The 22,656-nt window shown below is 50.2% G+C and overlaps 1 long non-coding RNA gene across 1 annotated transcript; it reads right to left on the bottom strand.

The window, feature by feature from the left end:
- Positions 1-12,600: 12,600 nt before the first annotated feature.
- On the bottom strand, positions 12,601-19,417 carry LOC120410261. The gene is made up of 3 exons (XR_005602278.1): positions 18,595-19,417; positions 14,232-14,510; positions 12,601-12,885 (listed from the first exon to the last, which is right to left on the bottom strand). It is a non-coding gene; the product is annotated as an uncharacterized LOC120410261 (long non-coding RNA).
- Between the last annotated feature and the right edge of the window lie 3,239 nt (positions 19,418-22,656).

The raw sequence follows: 22,656 nt of genomic DNA, 5'->3' as shown, positions 1-22,656 counted from the left end.
TGGGGCTGCACAGACTGGAAGTTCTGAAAGGGGTGACTTGCTGGATCCCCAACTCTTGAGCATTTAAACTTTGAACCATCTTCCTGCAGGCCGGTAACACATTTTGGCACCTCTCTTCCAACCCAACTGCTCCGTTTTTACCTCATTAACCACAGTCACATAAAGTTCCAGCTACCAGGGCCCAGCCCCTGTCTCAGGCAAGTCCCAAACAGGACATCCAAGCTCCAGTTTCTCTCCCATTGATGAGCAGCCCCCACAAGCACCTCTGTTCCTGCTCCTCCAGCAGGACAAAGCCCTTTGAGAGCAGCAGGTTGCTGCTCCTTCCTTGCCTGCTGCACTTCACAAAGCCACTCGCGGCCATTCCCATCTCCCAAATCCTTGGTTTCCCTGTGGAAGCCAAGCTCTGCCTTGCATCCATGGCACTGAGGGTTTCAATTTCCCCTTGGTAGTTATCACTCCAGAGCAATAAAAATCTCCTCGGGTCAGATGCAAGCAACACGTGGCTCCAACTCCCTCTAAATCAACTTTTACTGGAAAGTCACGGGAAGCTCAACTATTCCCAAGACTAGAAAGAGAAAGGAGCTATTTATTCTTCCAGTTACACCAAGCGAGAGCTGAAAAGGTGTTACATTGCTGCCAGCTTAGCTACACATTCAAAAATAAATGTGCTTTCTTGGTGATGGTGAGAGTGCAAATCTCCAGGGAAAGCAAAATCAGAATGGAAAGGCGGAGAGGCAAAGTTCTTTATTCAGATTACGGCTGTCAGAAGGGTCTGTTCTGATCAAAGGCTGCTCAGGGGGAAAGGTGAGCAGCCCAACCTGCACCTGGCAGGTGAGAAAAGCAAAGAACTCCCCACCATGAGCAGGTGAAGCAGCCCAGCAGGGACATGTGGGACAGCCAAGGGATGAGCACCCAGCACCACCTGTGTGATCCAGCAAGGCAGGGCAGCAGCTGCGGCAAGGCCAGGGCTGTGTCAGGCTCTCCACGAGCAGTTTTTGCTTGCAATTATGTGAGGGAACAGGCAGCAATTTCACCAGAGCCTTCTCGAGTTTAATCAAGCCTTCAGGAGATAAATGGAGCAGTCACCACAGTCCTGCCGGGGTGTCACTGCTCTCATGCTGCTGGCTCCAGAGGAGAGGATGAATCCCTCAGGGACATGAGCAATCCCTCAGGGACAGGACAGGAGGGTGATTCGAGGGGGAAAGGATCAGGCCTCGTGGCACTGGTCAGCAACTGCAGCAACCTAGGTTAATACAAGTCAAGATGATGGATTTTCATTCTGCATCAAACTGCACTCTCAAAAAGAAAAAAAAGAGATTTTAGGCCCGTGGTTTAACATGAGCAGAGCCCCTCTGCCCTGGAGCCAGGCTGGGAGAGCTGAGGGTGCTCACCTGGAGAAGGGAAGGGAACAATCCAGGGAGAGCTCAGAGCCCCTTTCCAGGGCCTAAAGGGACTCCAGGAGAGCTGCAGAGGGACTGGGGACAAGGCATGGAGGGACAGGACACAGGGAATGGCTTCCCAGTGCCAGAGGGCAGGGCTGGATGGGATCTTGGGAATTGGGAATTGTTCCCTGGGAGGGTGGGCAGGCCCTGGCACAGGGTGCCCAGAGCAGCTGGGGCTGCCCCTGGATCCCTGGCAGTGCCCAAGGCCAGGTTGGACATTGGGGCTTGGAGCAGCCTGGGACAGTGGGAGGTGTCCCTGCCCATGGAATGAAATGAGCTTTAAGGTCCTTCTACACCATTCAGTGTGGGTGTGGGCTGGAATAACTTGGAAATAGGATGCGTGCTCCCAAATGATGCCAGCTCAGCCCCACAGCTCCAAGTACTTTCGACTGGCACGTGGCAGAAAAGTAAAATGCAGCCCTAGGCCTTGGGTATGGCTCAGTAAAACCCAGCCATGAACACGCTGAGGAGCATGTGACCCTCTCTGGGTATTTTTGGTAATTTTGGGGTAACAATGTGTACATTACACTGCAAGTCACACGGGTGGAGTGCTGCCAAATCCAAGGCGGGAACTATTCCTAGTGCCTCAAAGCTGAGGAGATATTACATTTCCAGAGCAATCTGATATTAAGAGCTTTAACATAAAAGGAGAAAAGAGGAGCTAAAAGTGAATTATTTTGTTTCAGTATTTATCACTGAGGGGGGGAGGGGAAGAAGGAAGAAAAAAAGCACACCAACACCCTAAAAACACTACCACCCTTCAGATTTTCAGCTAAAAATAGGGTATTGGATGCCACAGAGCTCCCTCTTCATCATTCTCTGTATAAATCAGACTGTGAAAGAGCCCAGTCACCTGCAGAGTGGGATGCTCGTGCACACAAAGCCAAGATTTAGAGCTAACCCAAAGGCAGAGCCTCTAATTCATCGCAGTTTTAATTGGTTTCAGTCCCAAAAGAAATACTTTGGTAGACATGAACTGAACCTGGCAGCCACGCAGGGATGGGAAAGAGGCACACAGAGATTCTAGAGAGAGATCTTTAAACCCCAAGACCGAGCCTCGGACACTCAAATTGGTTTCTGTGGAAAAGCTGTAATGAAATTTTATGGCTCCTTCAGAGCCACAATAGAACTGGCTGAGTTTGAGCCACCTTCAGTGAGAAACATACATAAAACAAACCTTTTCTTCCCCCCTTTTTAAAAGGAAAAAACCTTTCTGCTTTAAAAAATGAGGCAGGAAGGAGAAGCTAAAGAGAAACTGGATAAAAAATGCCCCCTTCCCCCCTCCCCCTTTAAAATCAAAGGTATTTTACCTCCCCTAAGGCACCTGAAAGTAAAGATAATCATGAAAAAGCTGAATGAAGCAAAAGTTTTGTGGAGGTTCATGTGTGGATTTGACCTAGATACAGTGAGCATTCTTGTGATTAATACAGAGGTTATAATTTTATACCAGAGTGCTCCAACTCCAGCTCTAAAACAAATTGGACAGAGTGTCTCATTACTCCCTCATTCCCCTTGATAGATCACTAAATATCTGCGTGCTTTAATTATTTGAAACAGACCACGATTTGTTATTCCCCCTTTGAATTCTGCTACAGAGTTGGATTTTCTTTCATGCCCTGCAAGCTGCATTAGGCTATAAAGGGACTGGGATACTAAAGGAAATATTAAACCCTTTGCCCACACGCCAAAAAATCTGTGGGAGGTACTGAGTGCTCATACCCACGCCACACACTCCACCTGAGAGATTGCTTAAAGCTCTTGCAGTTAAAAAAACGGGTGAAAAGGAAAATTTGAAAAGCAAAATAAAAGCAGGTGAATTAAAAAAAAAAACAAAAAAAACAAACCCAAAAGCATCTTTCTTCTTAGGTTTCAGAGCAATGAGGTTTGTTTGCCATCCCAAAGCAGGATGTTATGGAATGGTTTAGGTTGCAAGCAACCTTAAAGATAATCTAGTTCCAACACCTAGAAGTTTAAAAAGTCTTTAAAAACTCCAAACCAGTGTCACTTTTCCACTTCTGCTCCCATACAGAGCTGGGTTTCTTACTGCCAACAGGGCTTATAGCCAGCCACCCCTTCCCTGTTCCACGTGGGATGCCCCCAGGACCTCCCAGCCATGAGAACACAGCTGCCTGGCCTGGCCCCACTTTGGCTCAGTTACAGCAATTAAGTGACCGTGAATGTCTTCACAGCATCAGCTGATACCTGCACCCACCCAGCACCCGGATTTAGGGGCGGCTACACAAAATTCACAGCCAGCTTCTCCTAAACCAACAGCAGGTCAAGCATTTGCAGGAAACACAGTAGGGGGAAAAACTGAGGGGAGTTTTGTTAGAAAAGTTAAGCCTCCTTAGACATGTATTAAATTTCCTACGAGACACAGTGTCCTGGATCTGGGAAGAGGGAAAACACTCCTGCCTCCCTGACAGGACACATCCCCGGGGGATGCATTCTCACCCCATCTCACTCAATTAGGTGAAAAAATCATAAATTACAGCCTCCCTGCCCGGGCAGAGCTAATCTAAGGCCGGTTTGATGATTACAACCCCTGGCTCTGGCTTGTCAGGTGTGAGCATCAAATCACACCTCCATTCTTAACCTACTTCAGCTGGCTGCTGAGGCTTCCTTCTTTTTCACCAATTAAGCTTCCCCAGATCACCTTTTCTCAGCTTTAATTGTTTCGTGAGCATTCTCCTAGTTACCTGAGTAGCCAGGGCTGATTAATAATGCTCTGCAGGTAATTAATCCACGGATGCCAGCCTGAACAATCACAGAACACGCCAGGCTGGAAGAGACCAACACATTAAACACCATCTCATTCCAACTCCCTCTATCCCAGCCCCGCTTTCTCCATTTGTGGGGACAAATGGAGACAAATTGTAGGGACAAAAAGAAGAATAAAGGTTGCTTTGGGGAGAAGGAGGCAACAGAGGTACATTGATATCTCTATAAATATCTATAATAGCTGCCAGGAGCTTTGCAGTACCCGCTTGAAGAAGCGCAACCACCACCCCCAGTGGCTCCTTTTTCACCCTCCAAGCCCATCACTTGCACTGCAATCTGGCCAAGAGATGTCCCCAGGCAAGCCACGGAACAGGTCTTGGGATGTTTCCTCCAGGGGAAGAGGCCAGCAACGAGAGGGAAGCAGGAATATCAGAGAGCACAGCCAGCTCACTCAGGCATCTCCATCCATTTCACACTCCCAGCGTTCATCCCATACAAATTCATCTTGCCCTACAGACAGCATTCTGAAGAGAAGGGAGGAGAAAGTTCTTCTGTCTTCCTACTTTGCGCCCAGAAGGCCAGAATCAACACATCCCTGCAAACAGACTGGGACAGGTACTAAACAGCTGAGGAATGCACTTCCTCCCCTAGGCTACACACGTCTGAATGACATTTGATTCCACTAACAGCAGATGCATTTGGAAAAGCAAGCATGGAATGCGAGCTTATTTTTGAACGGAATCAGCATTGTGGTAGCCAAAGCTCATTAATTATGAATTTTATCAACTGCTCACTGAAATTTGTTCTGCTAGCACAGTGTAATTGCCTGCAAAAGCAGCGCTTTCAAACGAGAAAACGCCGTGCTATGAAATAACCCACATCCTTCCTTTTCCAGGAGCTATCCCTCCCCTGTTCCGGAACAATTACAAAGCTGGGAGAATCCTTGAGGTTCTCCAAGCATCTTAGCAGAGTATTCACCGCACCAAGAAGTGCTGAAGGGCATAATCAGGTGAAACATTAATCTAGAGCACAGGAAGGAGCTCTGCTGGGGTCCTGGCAGGGTGCTCCACTAAGAAATTCATCACTGAATCTTCCCATATTTTAAGCAGGAGGGGTATTTTCTGCTGCTCAGCCGGACTGTGAAACAAGGACTAAAAGCAACACCACGCCACAGCCCCAGGGCTCAGACAGTGAGTCAGCCCCGCTCAAGCACAGGGTTACACTCGCCCCCAAGAACCCCATTAAGTGCTGAACTCAGAGAAAACATCACCCGGCAGCTCCGCAGGGCACAGGCAGCATTTAACACCGCAATTATTGAGAGACGCTGATTTTAATCAGCAAGCAGAGCCTCTCGACTTAATTTCATTTCACATGCACACAGACCTACCTCGGCCAAGGCAGAGCAGCAGTTTGGAGGTGATGAAGAGGATCATCCTCCACAGAACAGCGCTCCCAAACACCCCTGCTCCTGGAGGAGCCGCCTTTAAACCGAGCCTTCCAGCCCAACCAGCACCCACAAACTCTTTTCACCAACAGCAGCTTTTTCTCCAGTAGCCCCTAGTGCTGCCTTTGCCCTTCCTTAAATACCATTTTTGCAGAGCTGTGGCTGATGGGCCCAGCTGTGCCTTGTGGAGAGTCCATTGGAAACACCTGGGACCTTCACCGGGACCTTCAGGAGAGCCCCTGCACGGGCACACCCCCCCAGTACCCATCACTTAGCACACAGGGATCAACAAGTTATCTATCTGTCTGCATTTGGCAGAGCTAGATGCTCTCTAAGGTCCCTTCCAAGCCAAACCGGCCTGGGATTCCACGCTTCTGCGTGTTCAAAGAGCAGCCTTTGGGCTAAAACCACGCTGCTTCCACCTGGGAAGTGATAAAGGACAGGAGATGTTCTCTCCCAACAGCTGAAATAAACCTGGGGAACAAAGGTGTGGGAGTTCTGCGGGAACTGAGGTCTTCAGAGCCCACTTTGGGTCCCAGCAGCAGGGGAGCTCTGAGTGAGAGCAACATCCCCACAACTGCGGGGTGACCTTCAGGGTTGCATTTCTGTCACCGCAGCGGCTGGAAATGAGGTCTGACTTGTCCCCCTTGTCACCCCGATGGAAGCATTAACTCGGCTGATAATTAGCGAGGCCTCAGCCAGGTATGTTAATGACTGTGTAAAGAGTTTCTGTTAATCAGCTCTCGGTGAACAATGGCGTTTCTCGGATGGTTTCCAGATGCAAAGCTCTTAGAGGGTATTTTCATCAATGAGCTGCATCACATTTCCTCCTAATCAAGTTCCCAGTGATCTTTTGATTGGGATGAAAGGAGATACAGAAGTACTACTCAAGCCTAGAATGATCTGTTTCTCGTGTTAACCCCTTCAGGTGAAAGCCCTTTAAACAGCAGGAGATGCTGGCCACCAGTTGAACCAAATTTTTGGTGACACCAAGAAACAAATCCTGGCCCAGCATGGCAGGAAGTGCAGTGGGGGACTCAAACCTGAGCAGCCAGCTCGGTGTCACCGCAGAGGCAAACTCCAGCAGCCTTGCCTGGTGCGAGCACAAGCCACAAAATGTGCTAAGACGAGATAGATTCACAAAATACCAGCGAGCTACAACGGCTTGAAGGCAGCGGGTGCAGAACAGGGAGCCATCTGTGCCTGGCTCCCAACAGCCAGCCTGCCAGAGCCTGTGATTAGCACTGGCCAGACAGATCTTCTCCTGCCTGCTGTCAGCAGCACTGTCTGTTCCAGAGCCTGCCCATGGCACTAACAGATGTCCCGAGCAGTTCAAACGCTTGCACAGAGCTCTGAGTTCTGCATTTCAATTCCCAACCCCCCACCCCACGGTGTGAGCTCTGGTGCTGGAAGACACGGGAAAGGTGCAAATAAAAATACAAATGGAAAAAATAAAGAAAGAAAGAAATCCTCTTCCTAGGGGGTTCAGTGAATAAGCTAAAAACACCCATTTGGCATCTTCTTGCCGCTGGAGGGAAGCTCAGCAGAGGTACCAGCACAGAAAGGCAGGGCCAGAGCTGAGCTGTCAACCTGAAGCAAGGATCTGCCCTGCGTTGGACCCTCCCTCCCTGACAACCCTCAGCAAACACTCCCAGCTGCTATTTTGGTAACATAACAAAGCTTTTACCTCTTATTTTCAACCTAGGATGTCTTGCAGTTATTCCTACAAGGTGCATTGCTGTTAAAATACAGGAAAAGATCCTGAAAAGTCTCCCAGGGTATGTTTTTCTAACTACAGAGGTCTCAATTAGTGCTTTTCAATCTGTTGACACAGCCTCGAGCCCAGCCAGGTTAGATGACCCAAGCCAGAATTGGAATTCAGCTCCGCTCTCCACTTGCACTTTCCCACTGAGAATTTCTCTCCGAATGAAACAAAAACCCTCCAAATAAATGTAAAAAAATAAAGAGAACAAAGGAAAAAAAAAAAAAATCCATCACAAACCAGACAGCTGAGTAGGAAATAAATAGTCCAGAAACACAGCAACAGCTTATGCATATTTGAAACACCCCACAGCTACGGGGTGTAAGCTGCGTGAAGAGGTCTGAGCAAAGCCTTTGGGGAGTGCTCTGAGTCGTGGTAGCTCGGAGGAGCAATCCCTGGGAGCAGTGAGACAGCAACCCTTCCCAGGAAAAGCCTCTCCGAAGCCACCCAGGGCTGTCAGCTTTGAAAGGAAGCAGCAGGAAAGCCAGGGGGAAGCTCAAGCTGCTGGAAAAAGCGGAGACTTCCTGGCAAGTGTTTTGTTATTAGGCAAAATAATTAGCTTACAAGGCAGTGGTTATTGTTGCTAATTAATAAACAGTGTGCTTAATATAAAGCTCTAATTCGAGTAGCGAGGCAGAGCATTAAAGAGGGATTGGGCAAGTGGAAAAGCACCTCCAGCTCCATGGGTTACAGGGGTCACTCTCCAGGGTGGTGGCCACGTTAGTCTCATCCCAAGTCATGGAATCATATCCCAGAATCCCAGAATGGTTTGGGTTGGAAAGGACCTTAAAGCTCTTCTCGTTCCACGGGCAGGGACACCTTCCACTAGACCAGGCTGCTGCAAGCCTTGTCCAACCTGGCCTTGAGGTCACCAGGAGACAACATAATTTTGGTGCTAAATCATTTAAAAGGACACCACGAGTGCCAGTGTCACCGAAATTCAGGAGGAAAATCAAAACCCTCTGACACTATATTTGAAATGATAGAGAATCAGGTTTTCTGCAGATTTATACACCAAAAAAAAACGCCCTCAAAGCAGTTCCTGGTTCATTGGTCCCAAATGACACAATTTTTCTAATATTTGGTTTCTTACTGGCCACGGATTCCTTCGCTGATTTAGTCCTCACTCCTTGATTTCCTTATCAATCTTTTTTGAACCAGGTGTCTCCAGTCACGCCAGGGGGCAACACCTGGGGGTGATGTTCCTTGATGTTGGTTGATGGCTGTTATCTTTTGTCTATCTTTCGGTGTCCCCTGAAAAAAACTCAAAATTCCTCTCCCCAGGGCAAAGGCGAACCAAGCCTGACTAGGGAAATAAAACCAAAACCTTTAAAAGTTATGTTATTTCCAACACCGGGGATGCTCGGTTTTGCTCCTTCCTTCACGACATCCCTCAGAAACCTGCTGCAAACCATAGCAAAGGTCATTTCCAGACTCGTTTCAGGCTGCTCAGCATCTGCAGAATCCAAGTTCCCTCAATTACCGCTGCAAAGAAAGCTTTTGAAATCCTCCTCGTCCGAGGGTGTTTTATCACCTTGGCTGAGAAGTGACAGGCAGCAAAGCTGGCCCTGAATTGGGAACTCCTAGTCAAGTTTAATGTGTAAAACTTCAGGGTAGTTTTGTCCCACTTTTTTTTGTTGTGAGTTACTGGAAAACCAGCAGGGATGACACCACCCAAAACAGAGAGTTTACATGTGACAACAAGCTGTTTGCCCATGGGAACTAACATCAAACATTCCCTGGTTGGAACCAGATGGTCTTTAAGGTCCCTTCCAACCCAAACCACTCTGGGACTCGATCTCTACCACCACAGCAGCATCACTGACTTGTATTTAAAAGTCATAGCATTTCTTGCGTGGCGCCAAGGTTGGACTCGACGACCTTGGAGGTCTTTTCCAACCTAAATTATCCTGTGATTCTGTGCCATACAGGGAACTGAGTCTGGGGGTTGCAGAGGTCAATTTTAACTGGTGCCTAACTGGGTGGCAAAAACACTCCTGGAAACCAAGCTCATTAAAGGGTGAAACGGGAATTGCCAGCAGCTTATGTATGCATGGACACGTTCTAAATGATCTCAACACCTCAAAGAAACGTTCCTGCCAGGAAGGCAGGAAGCCCTGGCTAGGGGCAGTATCCCCTCCTTCCCAGCTGGAGTGTAAAGAGGGACTGCTAGATCCAAGTGATGTTTTGTCCCAAACTTGTGTTGGCCTTACCAGGCCTGAAGGCAAAGACTCGGATTTTGTGGCTTTGTTTGCTTTTTTTAAGGACACAGCTGATTCATGCTACAAGATAAAAATTAGTCTGGGGGCAGAAGAAATAATCCTGAACGTTGCTGAGGACAGACAACCCGACTACTTGATAGCTCCTTGCATCGAGCCCTACTCTGTCCCAGCTCTTTACTGAAGTCACACCATTTACAGTTGGGCTTCCCCATGTTAAAGGTCTTTTCCAAGCTGACCAATTCTGTGATCTACAGCAGCATCACCACCCGCCCCCAAAAATCTGAGGCACAAACACCATTTAAACCGACTGTGGATGCTATGAAGGATCAGCTGCTGCAGGAAACTGCCCCAAGATCACCCACTGCTGCCCACGCTTGGCGTGAGAGGGACAGGAATAGGAAGAGCTGCCACCGTGAGGCTGGAGAGCAGCAACTGATGCTCCATGCCATCTGCCACTCTCACCACGTGGCACTTTTCCAACCACAGGGCTTCCAGAGCTTCTCTGGAGCCACATCCCACCCCCACGTGCGACCAAGGTCGGCTGCTCCCGCTGGAGGGTAGAGACGCCCTCCCTCCTCATGGCCCAGCTCCTCCTGCCAGCACAGCACAGCCTTTCTCCTCTCACATGTCACACAAGAACTAAATGCTGGAAAATGTGGCTCCCAGCAGCCCTGGTGGAAGATGCCAACATTCACACTGTGACACTTACAGTCTGTCATTGACGGGTGCAGAAGGGTGAGGGGGAGAGAGGTTCTTCTCCTCCACTTCTGACTCCAGCAATCAACAAAATTTCCGCTCCCATGCAGAGAACGTTTGGCTTCTCACCCTGATGAGCACAGGGAAGGTTAAAATACACACGTTTAAGCTCATTCACTTCTCAAGTTTCTGAGCCGTGGGGTGAATTTTAGTGTCTGCTGAAGTCATTCTCAGGGTGAGGAGGCAGGAGCCCTTTCTGGACATGCAGCGGGGTTGTTCCTGCTGTGGAAGAGCAAAGACGTGGCCAGGCTTGGAGTTCCACCTTTCCACCCTGTCTTCACATCAAGGTTAGGAACAAAGCTAATTTAAGGAGAGCCCACAGCTCCACCAGCCCTCTCCCTCTGCCTCTTCCACGCACAGATCCCACTCTCTAACAGGTTCCTTGTTCAACAAGCTGCTATCCGGCTCCTCCTGAATAATTTAAAATCCAGGAACACAAGCAGCAGCAAACAGGCTCATGCAGGACAGGACACACACCCCAAGCCCCTCGAATCCAGCAATGGCTTTGTGCCCGTGCTCAAAAGCTTAGGGAGGAGATGCTTCTGGAATATCACCTCACTTCAGCTTCCCAGCCCTGCTCGGGAAGCCGCCCGGGATCCACGGCATTCCTGCACGCCGCATTAATTCCAGCATCTCATTAGCTCGCTCCTTTCTGCTCTTTAGGTGGATGCCAGTGACACGGAGTGCTCACATTCTCCTTTGGCACGGCTGAAGGCTATGACTGAAGGGTGTTCTCAGCTTGATCCCTGTTCTCCACCAGCTGCTGGCTTCACCTTCTCTTGTCTCGCTCTGCCCTCGCTCTCTGAACTCCGGGAGCCTCCAGGGGCACTGCCAATTCGCAGCAGCTGTTCCCACCCTCCTAACACATTAGCAGGGAGCATTTTCCTGCAGGAGTCCTAAGAAATCTCCTTCCTGCGAAGCGGAAGCGTCAGTTTTCCTCGTGGCAAGGAATGATCCCCCACCCAAAACTTGTCAAGTATTGGAGCTGATATGGGCTCAAGAGTCAGATAGTTCGAGGTGAATACCCGACCAAAGGGTCTCCAAAAATAAAAGGAGCCGTTTCAAAAGAGCTCTCAGAAAGATTTTACAAAGGTGGGGGAATTTTCAGAGGACAAGACTGCAGCTGGGCTCTACCAACAATGGATGTCTTCTGCTTCCTAGAAATAAGCCAGGAACTGGAAGAGTTGAAGGTCTCTCCCTTACAGAAGGAAAATATATTCACATTGCTAGACCAAATAAAAGTGTTTAATGTGGGTTTTAGACCAACCTAGATGAGGCCTGATACATCACTAACAACACAGGGTAGGAAGAGAGAACAGGGACAAGGGGAAACAGAGCATTATTTACACTTGTAAAGATCACAGCCAGTTAGTCAGGGGCTCGGGGAAGAAGTTCTCCTCTAAGATTCAGAAGCTGGATTACAGAGCCCATTTCAGGGCAGTTCCAGGTGATAAAATCCATACACACAGGAGCTCAACACCCATTTCATCATCTTTCAGCAGGCAGAAAGCACCTGGAGCTCTGTGAGCTACTCCTGCCTCAGCATTTGGAGTTCAGCTTCTTCTGGAGCCCAGCTACACCACTGTGGTTACCCTGCTTATTTACAGGTCTCTTGGAAAAGGAGCCTCAGCCAGTTCTGAGTGGCGTAGCCAAAAACACTCCTTCCGAACAAAAAGCTGGGTCCACATCTAATGCATCGCAGGCTGAGTACTCAAAACACATTTTCCTGAGAAAAAGTGGTGGCTCACAGGGGAAAGCAAAGCCAGGAGAAGGGTAGGAAGGTTCTTTACTCCAGATATCCAGCTGGAGTCCTGGCAGCTTCCAGGGACTGGGGGTTTTGCTCAGCTCAGCGCCCAGCTCGGCTCGCCGTGCCATGATGTGGGGGCATTTAACAGGGATGGTGGCTTGGGCCCAGGTTGCTCTGCTCTGGAAGAAGAGCTCAGCTGCCTGGGCTGAAGAAGCAGCTGTTGCTGCTGGAGTAGCTGCCAGAGAAGAAGGGAAGTGGGAGGACCACAGACTTCAGATGCTCTAGCCTGGCTCAACTGGGAGCTGCCTATTTTTGCCCGAACTTTCCTGCCCACCCCACAGGAAACCCAACCCTTGTGGATCTACCCCCAGCCCTGCTTCCTGTTGCTGGGCGAGCCAAGGAGCTCGGACTTCTGCGGTGGCTTGGAGCGCCAAAACCATGAATGCCCTCATGCAAATGCTGCAGTAACACAAACCTGAAGTGACAAGCCATTAAGCAGCCTTTAATTCTCAGCGTTGTAAAGCATTTATTAAACTGCTACGCTTGCAAGGCCAGGACAAACAGGGAAGTGGGAATTCGAAATAACTTGGCCATCTCATGGCACCCTCAAGTAGCACGGTCATCAGCTGAACCCCAAATATTTCTCAAGGCAAGGTCACTGTTGTGTGCTGCACTGGACTTGGAAAGGGAAGCCCTAAGGATAAATCCGTTTGCCTGCAGCCCACATTTCGGATGTCTCGGCCCACGTCCTCCACTGCTGGAGCTGCTCTGCTGCCTCTGCCCGGTACTTCCTGGGGAAAAGTGGGAAGAGGGAGGAATGGCAGAGGAGAGATGTTATGGGCTGACTGCAAGAGTTCCCAGTCCCTCAGGAGACAGGGATAGAAGAGCTGGGAATGAAGGAGCGAAGATGAGCTTGGGCAAAGAGGGTTGGAGAGGAAGTGTTGTTTTAATTTTTGTCTTTGTTTTTCACTATCCACATCTATTTTATTCATAAAATCATGGGGGTTGGAAGGGACCCACCAGGATCATGGATCTAACCCCTGGCCCTGCACAGACCCCCCCACCACTCCCAGTCTGGGCATCCCTGGCAGCGCTGTCCAAACGCTCCTGGAGCTCTGGCAGCCTCGGGGCCGTGCCCATTCCCTGGGGAGCCTGGGCAGTGCCTCTGGGGCAAGAACCTTTCCTAAAATCCAGCCTAAACTTCCCCTGGTCACAGAGAGCTGAGACTGGAGCTGCCCCTCGGGAGGAAGCTGAATTCTGCTCTCAGGTCTCCCTTCAGCCTCCTCTTCTCCAGGCTGCACAAATTTTAGCAATAAATTAAATTAATTTCTCCCTAAGGCAAGTCAGTTTTGCCCATGACAGTAACTGATGAATGATCTCCCTGCCTTTATCCTGATCCAGGAGATTTTCCACCTTATTTTTTCCCTCTGTCCTGCCAAGGAGGAGCAGTGAGAGAGCAGCCAGGAGGGCACCTGGCAGCTGCCCAAGGCCAGCTCACCCCCATGTGGAGAGAAAGGGACCTCTGGAACAGAAAACTGCTCTCAGAGGCAGGCCTAATTTGGCTTGGAGTTCGGTTTTTTGGCTGTCCTATCCTCTCCCCACCCCTGGGATCTCATTTCAGGTTAAGGTGAAAGCAATGACAGCTGATTTTTCAAGGCTGGAGACACTCCCTTGACATTTGCACAATGCTTTCACCTGGGAAAGTGCCGGCAGCAAACTGGCTGCCACTTGCAGAGGAGCATCCAGCACTGCCTTCCGCTCACACCAAGAGCAGAGAGGGTGCAGCATGAAGACACTTGCTTGGAAAAGTGCCTTTTTTTTTTTTTTTTTTTTTGGATAAAATATGAGATGCTGTGAGAGCCAGCAGCTGCTGAAACCACCCTGTCAATCTCTTTCAACCTTCCATTTTGTTCTGCCCCGTTTTCTTCTTATAGCCCATCTTTTTAAAAAAAAAACGATTTGGTTTTTTTCTCTCCCGCTTTACTCAAAGAAACCTCAAATCACAAGTACAGCCTGGCTTCTGGAACAGACTCCAGCAACTGTCAGGATTCCCAACACCCTGAGAAGCGTGTGTCACACCCAGCAGAAGGGAAGGAGGACAGGTGGGAAGAGAGCATGACAAGCAGCTGAGCGTTACCCTCTGTGTTCCCAGCATCCCAGGGAGCCTGCAAGAGGTGCCCTCACAGGTTGCAGAGGAGTCTGGGAGCAAGGAATGGGGCTGTGACGTTTCTTCTGAGGCTTCTCAGCTCCCAAGACCTCACAGGAAAGCGGTGAGACCTCGCCTCAAGTGTTGCCTCCAGCTCTGGGGTTCCCAGCACAGGAAGGACGTGGAGCTGTTGGAGTGAGCCCAGAGCGTGATCTGAGGGATGGAGCAGCTCTGCCCTGGAGCCAGGCTGGGACAGCTGGGGGTGCTCACCTGGAGAAGGGAAGAGAACAATCCAGGGAGAGCTCAGAGCCCCTGGCAGGACCTAAAGGGGCTCCAGGAGAGCTGCAGAGGGACTGGGGACAAGGCATGGAGGGACAGGACACAGGGAATGGCTTCCCAGTGCCAGAGGGCAAGGCTGGATGGGGTATTGGGAAGGAATTGTTCCCTGGGAGGGTGGGCAGGCCCTGGCACAGGGTGCCCAGAGCAGCTGTGGCTGCCCCTGGATCCCTGGCAGTGTCCAAGGCCAGGCTGGACATTGGGGCTGGGAGCAGCCTGGGACAGTGGAAGGTGTCCCTGCCCACAGCAGGGGCTGGAACAGGAGGAGCTTTAAGGTCCCTCTCAACCCAAGCCATTCTATGATCTTATGAGAACAAGAAAAATTAATTCCTTGTGCCACAAAATCTTAACCAGTACCATCCCAGAAGTGACCAGTGCACTTGGCTCTTGTACAGCTCTTTTTTCTCCATTTCATGAGGATGAGATCTTAGAGATCTTTGGTTTCAAAGGCTTCCCATCCAACTCAGCTGCAGTCCAGTATTAGGGGCTGGTCTTGCCAACATGACCCTTGGTAGTGTTCCATGCCCTGGAGGCTTCAGCTGGAGGCAAATCTTTGGTTATTTCAGCAAGAGACACCTTTGCAGCAAAGGAAAGGCTGCAAGGTCTGGTTTTCCTGGGGTCCCACAACTCTGCAGCCTCAAGGAGAGCACAGATTACACACAGATCTCGTTTCTGCCTCCTTGTTTTAATCCCCTCCATTTAGAAAAGATTTGGATGGCATAGAAAGGAAGAAAAAACACCCCAAACCCTGACATTTGGATGCCTGCCTCTTGATGTTCAGCCAAAAAGAGGCACAGCTGCAGTGCCACGCTGGCATTTAACCCTCACAGAGCCCAGGCACGCGGAAAAGCCAAATTGCGATGGGTGATGGTTCACAGGAGTCCCAAGGAGGAGCCACCCGACAGCAGGAGTGAGGCAAAGGATGGCTCCTGTGCTTTCCTAAGAGCTCCTTATCTCCTGATGTCAAGGCCTTGCAGGAGGCTGGCCAAACTCACTGGCTCATGGCTTTGTGCTCACCGAACTGCCAAGCACCTGAAAGCCACCTCAGCGTGTCAAGGGTGGTGGCACCCAGCCCAAGGGTGCCACCCAAGCCTTCCAGAGAGCACAGGCTCCCCAAAGCACGGTTTTAGTGCTGCTAAGAAGAAGAAAAGAATGAGAAAAAGGACAGACATGCTGAAATACATCGGGTTTTTTTCCCCTTGACCTTTCTCCAAGTCATTCCAGAGCTTGCATCCAGCCCAGCGAGTAACCAGCAGAGTTACAGGGCTAAATTCAGGCCAGCTTCAAAACCCAGCTTTCAGTCCTCTGACAATCAGTTTTGTGGAAGTTTATTGCCCTTGGGGAAATGAACGACCTTGATACAGAGCTGGTTTTCCCTGTACAGCTCCCTGCAAAGCCAGCTGACTCTATTTAGCAGGAAAAGCAGGAACAGAGCCCGGACTGGTGTTACTCAGAATATCAGCTCGGCTTCCCGGATTCTCGAAGCAGTCACTTGGGGAAAGGGAGAGGTGAAGAAATATAGCATTTCTGTATTGTATGGCTTCTATACATCAATGTCCTCCTAATCAACAACAGCTGAAGGACTGCAGAGTGCAGGGGGAGAAGAAAATCCTGTAGCTGTTAAAGAAATTTTTAGATCTCTGTGTACACACGCATGGATACGTGCACATCCATACTTAGTCTCCAGCCACCCCAGCCAGCTGGCATTAAGTAACCAGGAGACGCTGTAAATCCTGGGAGAGACAGCATCTCCTGGGTGCAGCTTTTGTTCTAATCTTGGTGGTTTATTTCGGAGGGCGTAGCCACGCCGAAAAGGCGTTAGGTGGCCACGCCAGCCACGGGAAGCCAACGCCTGTGTCTGCACTCTGGAGAGAAGAAAGTTCACCTGATGGCTCCAAAGAGGCAGGTTCTTCAAGCTACCTCCCGATGGACAGGCTGGACTGGCACTATTGTGTGCTGCAAACATTTGGGTCTGAGCAACAGGGGTCTGGCGGAATCACAGAACGAGGCGTTTGTCTTTTAAACTGGCAAAGAACCCCCAACCCTCGAGGGCATGGTTATGTCATTCTAAAGGCTGACTCTATTAATCTAACAGCACATGCAACCAGTTCCCACAAGCACTCCCCTCCTTCCAAAACCTTCCGAGGAGTTCGGGCGGGGGGGGGGGTGTAAACACAGATCGATCTCTTATTTAGACTCCACTGACACAACTATCAGCATGACAGATTAGCTGTTATTTGAACGTCCTGCTTTCCTGAAAGAAGTATCTGCCAGGAAAAAGCAGAATGAGACCGGAACACCCCCCACAACTCCCCCAGGTCACTACTGTCCCCATACAAACAGCCCCTGGAAGCCCAGGAGACCCAAAATTCCTGACACGCCAAAAAAAACCTGGGCAGAGCCCAGGTGTTCAGTGGATGGCAGCGAAGGTAAGAGCAAAAGCGGTGTGTAAAATGAGATTCAAATTAAATTCTTTCTATTTGAGCTGCCTGAACAGAGAGAGAGAGCTGTGCAGATGGCAAATCCTGTACCAAATGATGAGTCAACCCTCCAAACAGGGGGGCATATTTTAGACCCCGGGGTGGGGTGGGGGGACAAGAAAGCCGACGTGAAGTTGACTTGAGTGATCTCCTTGCCTCGTGGGAGATGCTGCCCTTGCCCTTGTTCCTCTGCATCACTCACACCCACCCAGCTCCTCTGGGTTTGTGTCTTTGGGATCCAAACAGGAACGCAGCCCCACGCGGGGCTAATCACACCATTTCATTAATCATTTATCTCATCAATCATTTCGAGCCGTTCCCCTTGGGCCACCCAGCCTTGCCTGCAGCTGCCGAATTTCAGGCTCGTTTCATCTCTAACCTAGTTTCAGAGCTGCCTTGTCTCCCTGCCTTTCATGTCCTCAGCTCGTGTTTCCCTTGCACACTTGGACCGGCTGTCCCTGATCAGCGAAGAGCAGGACGGGGGGTGGGGGGGAGAGGGAAATGAGGGGAAGACAGACTTTTTGTGATGCTTGTTTGCTAAAATCAGTGTCTTGGAACCCAGATGGTGGCTGGCTGGTTTAATTCTCCGCTAGAAGTGGACTCAAAAGAGCAAGTAACCTCCAAGTGGGCAGCACTCCACGCTAGCAAGCACCTGCAGGCCCCTTAACCATGGCAAAACCTTCGCGCTCCGTGCCTCCGTGCAGCAGCGTGTCCTGTGGTGACGTTAATTGGGATTAGTGCAAGGGAACCTGGCGTGCAGTTCTGGCCCACGCTGGGCTCAGCCATTCAGAACATCCTTTACCAGCTCTGGAACGAAGCTGTTGCCATATTTATTAACACCTTAGGGGCTGGGGAGGTGTGTTGTCAGGACAGCAGGGCCATCCCTGTCTGCTCTCCCAGCAGGGAAGTGGTGAGACGTCCGAGGAAGGCAAAGGCAAAGTGCTCACAAGACTTTCAGCTGAGCCTCTCCTGAGCTCTGCCCACGTGTCCTGGGCTGCTAAGGAGTGAATTTACCACTCTTGGCAAATTGCACACATGGGCAAAAATGCATCCCCTTGGGTGAGAGCTGAAAAGCGTCTCTTCCACGTCAACACAGATCTCTTCTGTTTCTCCTTCTCTCTAGGAGCAAAGGGGAGGCACAAGCACCAGAAGCCTTTGGCCAGCTGGCCCTTGGCTCTGGCAGCTTTGAGGTGAAACCAGCCCCGTTCCTTCCACCACTGCACCCACCGAGGCTGTGCAAAGGGTGGCAGGTCTGGGAATGCTTAGGGTTGGAAGGAAAAACCACTCCCACCAGGTCCCACAGAAGCCTCATCCCTAAATGAACAGCCCTGGCATCAAGTAAAGAAAAAGAGAGAGTTTTAAACCCTGGACTTCATCCTTGCAGTTCCTCTGGTTGCTCAGAGGGGCAGATTCCAAAGAGCCCGCTCAGCTCCTGGTTCCTGGGCTTTGGAATCCCCTGCGAGGCCAAGGGCCCTGCAGTATCAGAGCATGGCTGGGAATACAAAACACGGGGAGTCTCCCGCACCAGCAGCACTCACATTCAACCCATGGCAGGCTCCAGCCTCCCAGCACATCCCCGTGGAATTCCAGCCCTCTGCCCCGAGCTGCTCGTCTCCAGCAGAGCCAACACCGCAAATGCCAATCGAAGGCAGGCACGAGCACCACGCTGAGGATCTCTGCTCTTGCTCACCGTGGGAGCGGGCAATGTTTTCAAGAAATAGTAAGTTCTCTTTAAAAACAGGGGTTTTTAGGGGAACTGGATTGCTGGCAACTTTCTGCAGAGCTGTTTCGGCCAGGGAGGGATGAGAAATGCAGAAGTGTCAGGAGACGGCCTGTTGCCCAAGAGCAGATAGCAACCAAAGAGTCATTTCGTGCTGAAATAGTCATAATGAGCAGTCATTTTAAAGACAGATACACAGTCATAGGATCGTGGCAGAAAACCAAGGCCTGTTACTTCAGCTCCAGGCTTTGGTTCCATCCTCTTTCAGTGAAGGAACTGAAATCTGTGCCACTTTCCAAAGAGCACCCAACCACTCCCGTTTGGTCTTTCCTCAGACACCTCCACTTCAACAGGTGTGTTTTCAAACTTTAGCATATAAGCTTTTAGGACAAAAAGCTGTGTTTTGGTTCACTGAACACATTGCAGATGCACAGATCCGCTGCTCCAACCCTTTAAAAGGGGGGGGTGTCTTTCTTGATGCATAAACCTCACGTGTTTGAGTCCCTTTCTCTCTGCTAGGAAAGGTGGTGTGGGGCCTGTTCCAGAAAATTCACCAGCAGGACCTGTGAATGCTTTAAAAGAGCTCAAGAAGCCGGAAAAAACTTTGCATGGACATGTGATTTTTTTTCTTTTTTTTCCAAGAGGATAAGAAGTTGGAAATTAATAAAACATCAGCTTAGAAAACCAAACGACTCGAAGGCTTTTGCAATCGGTTCTAGCATTACCTGTAGTCAGTGCTTCTTCCCCTCAAAACACCCTGGAAGACCATTCCACTAAGCAGGAAAGGTATAAAAATATGCCTTAGCAGCCCCTGCATCAGAGACCATCCCAGGGTTTTCTGGTTTGTCTTTTTTATCCACCCTACCTGCTCCCAAAGCCCCTGGCAAGCCTGCCTAACGGAGAGTTCTCACTGTTGAACAAGGCTGCCTCCAGCATTCAAACACAAAAGGAAATGAAAGACCTTTGAAGCACGCACAGAAAAAGTTACTGGGGTTTTGCTGCCCCATCTTTAGGCTGGCAGTTGGACTCGATGATTTCAAAGGCCTTTTCCAACCTGAAAGATTCGACAAGTCTATCCCAGTAACCCACAGGTGTCATGGAGCCCTAGGTTTAAATGTTTCTGGCCCCCATTCTTCTGCAGGGGACCTCTTCTTGATGAGATTATGGGGTTTCATTTTCTCTTTAAATCCACAGCCTTCCATTTGGGATGCTGGGGGTTTTTTTTTCCCCTCTCCATTATTCATTCCACATCAGGAGGCTCAGCCAGCAGCATCACCTTCCCACTGCTCAGAAAAAAATATTCCTTCTCCAAAAGCACATAAGATTCTTTTTAAACTCTCATTAATCAAGGCCCTGTAATCCCTGGGATCCTGCCAAGCTTTGTGGTTTTCCTGGTGGTCTCCTCCTTCAAGGCTCACAGATAAATAATACCCTAAACCAGTTTGGTCTCTGGAGGCCAACATGAAATCCCAATTTCCTTCTTGGGCTACGTTTCTCCCAGCTTAATCTCCCCCTGATTTAATCTCCAGCGAACATCTAGATCACTTCCAGGAGCTTTACTTCCTTGGAAGAGTTAAGACTCGTGTTTTAAGCTCCCCTTGCCAGGTCTAACGCTGGTTTTCCAGCCCGGACTCCTTGTTTGTCACAGAGGACAAGCAGTGCCCACAGACACGTCACCAGCACCCTCTCAGAAGCCTTCGCCACGGGATGATTGCCAAGTGCTGGCGCTCCATTTCCTTCAGAGAATCCCCACTGTGCCATGAGACAGAGGCAACAATTTGTCCTGGGAGAAAGAGCGGGGGGAGAAAACATCGGGATTTTAAAGCCAGCGGGAGGTTTGAAAGGAGCAAACACTGTGGCAGCTGGGAATGTCAGGCAGCAGCGAATTTCCTCCTGGTTGTGAAAGCATTAATTAGCACACCTAATCTTTAGAGCCATCAGGATGCTCTTGCTAAAGTTAAGCAGCTGCAGTGAATGAGCTGAGCTCCTGAGGAAGAGGAGAGGTGGGAGCTGGGAGCAGGTAGAAGACTTCAACTCTAAAATCAAGCCCTCTCCACAAGCAGCATTTATTTCCCTTAGCTTTCCTCTTACCAAAGGCACTGCACAGCCAAGGCAAGGGGTGGCTGGGAATTTTGATTTAAAGCCATTTTATCAGAAAGGGTAAGTCTGTCATGCAGGAGAAAGAAAATTCCACTGTCCCACGGAGTAAAAAGCAAAACCGTCTTTGTGCCTGGAGCAGAATTTAAGCTCTGGGCTGCCACAGGCAAAACAAGCACTCCAACCCGGCCAGGATTTTTTGTCTCAGTCACTTCTCCTCTACATCCCCTGTTCTCTTCACCATTTAAACACACCGAGCCTCCTTGCACAAAGGTCATTTTATCACGCAGCTGGCCAGAAATCAGAAGGGGAAAAAGAAAAAAGGGGAATAATTTGAGACCGGAGATGCTGCCTCCCTTTGCATTTATTCAATTCTGACATCTAGTGGGCATCAGCACCACTGGGAAGCAGGAGCAGGAGCGGCCAGCCACGCTCACCGACAGCCCTGGAATGAGCTACTGACCTTTTGTGCCACAGAGGATGTTCTCCACCCTCAGCACGGCTGTGTCGCCCCAGAACCCTCCCAAGGGTCCGTGCTGAACTCGCAGAGGCGCTGACAACCCCGCGCTCCACGGCAGAGCCGATGGGAAAACGCTCAGCTCCTGCTCCCAACAGCTCCCCACTCCGAATCAGGACACGGCTTTGGCAAGAAAGGCCTCTCCTTCATTTCAGGGAGATCATCCAGGGGTCAGTCTGGATGAGCAACCCGAGCTGAGGTTGCTGACAGCAGACCGTATGCCCGGAAATCTCCGCATTCCTCCAGGATGAGCAACAGCCTTCTCTCTAACATGGGCTAGGCTCCATCCAGCTGATCATCTCTGCTCTTTGGGAACTCTTTTAGGCTAGTTCCAGGCAGGACTGAACCCCTCCTGATCGCTGGTAGCTCCACCCACTCCCAGCTAGTCCATGTGAACAGAATTTGCCGTAGGGCTACCAACGCACCAGTACCAGTCCCGTGGTGGCACAAACCACACCAGTGCCTGGTGATGATCACAGAATCACAAACTGGGCTGGAAGGGATTGTAAAGACCACCTCAGGGCACCTTCCACTAGCCCAGGTTGCTCCAAGCGCTGTCCAGCCTGGCCTGGAACGCTTCGAGGGGTGGGGTGTCCATCACTGAGCATCTGTGCCATGATGCCAAAAAGAGGGTCTGGGAAATGAGATGCTGTGGCACCCTGGAGCCCAAATTCCACAAGTGCTGACTGAAGGCAGAGAAGGGAACTGAGCCCAGTTTTTCCACATCATCACTGTGTGGTGGTGTCCCTCATCCATCCCACACCACGGGAATTCCTGCCCAGACACTGTCAGCATAAAAAGTGTTGGGGTGTACAAAAAAACCCAGAGAAAATGAATGTGAAAGGAGTGATTCTGCCATGGATGCAGGTTTTACTGCTTTTCTCAGAGAGCAAGAAGTCAGCAGTTTCCACCCTTCCCTGGGGACAGACTGCAGTGCTGGAGGTCAGTGCCCCCACCACTGCGGGCAGCTGCAGTTGCTGCTGCTCATTCCCCAAATTACCACACAAATCCAAACCCTCACTTCTTGCCTCATCCTACAACTGCTTTGCATTGGAAGGGTGACAACGTTTCACCTTCTGGTGAGGCAACAATGCTTGAACAAAGTCCCTGCATGCAGCAAGCCCCGGTCTCATCCCTGACGGCTTTGCTGTCTCCCTTCCTTTTTTTGCTGCCTCAGAGTTTCTGAAGAGCCTCCAAGTCTGCAAGATGAGAATTTCTACTCTGCACATTCCTTCCAGGGCAAGTAGTGTCTCTAAGGGTGTGGGG

Source organism: Corvus cornix, chromosome 7 (genome assembly GCF_000738735.6).
Source record: "Corvus cornix cornix isolate S_Up_H32 chromosome 7, ASM73873v5, whole genome shotgun sequence".
In the NCBI taxonomy this organism is placed as follows: Eukaryota; Metazoa; Chordata; class Aves; order Passeriformes; family Corvidae; genus Corvus; species Corvus cornix.
Note: the sequence above shows the minus strand (reverse complement) of the source record. Positions and strands in the feature narration are given on the sequence as shown.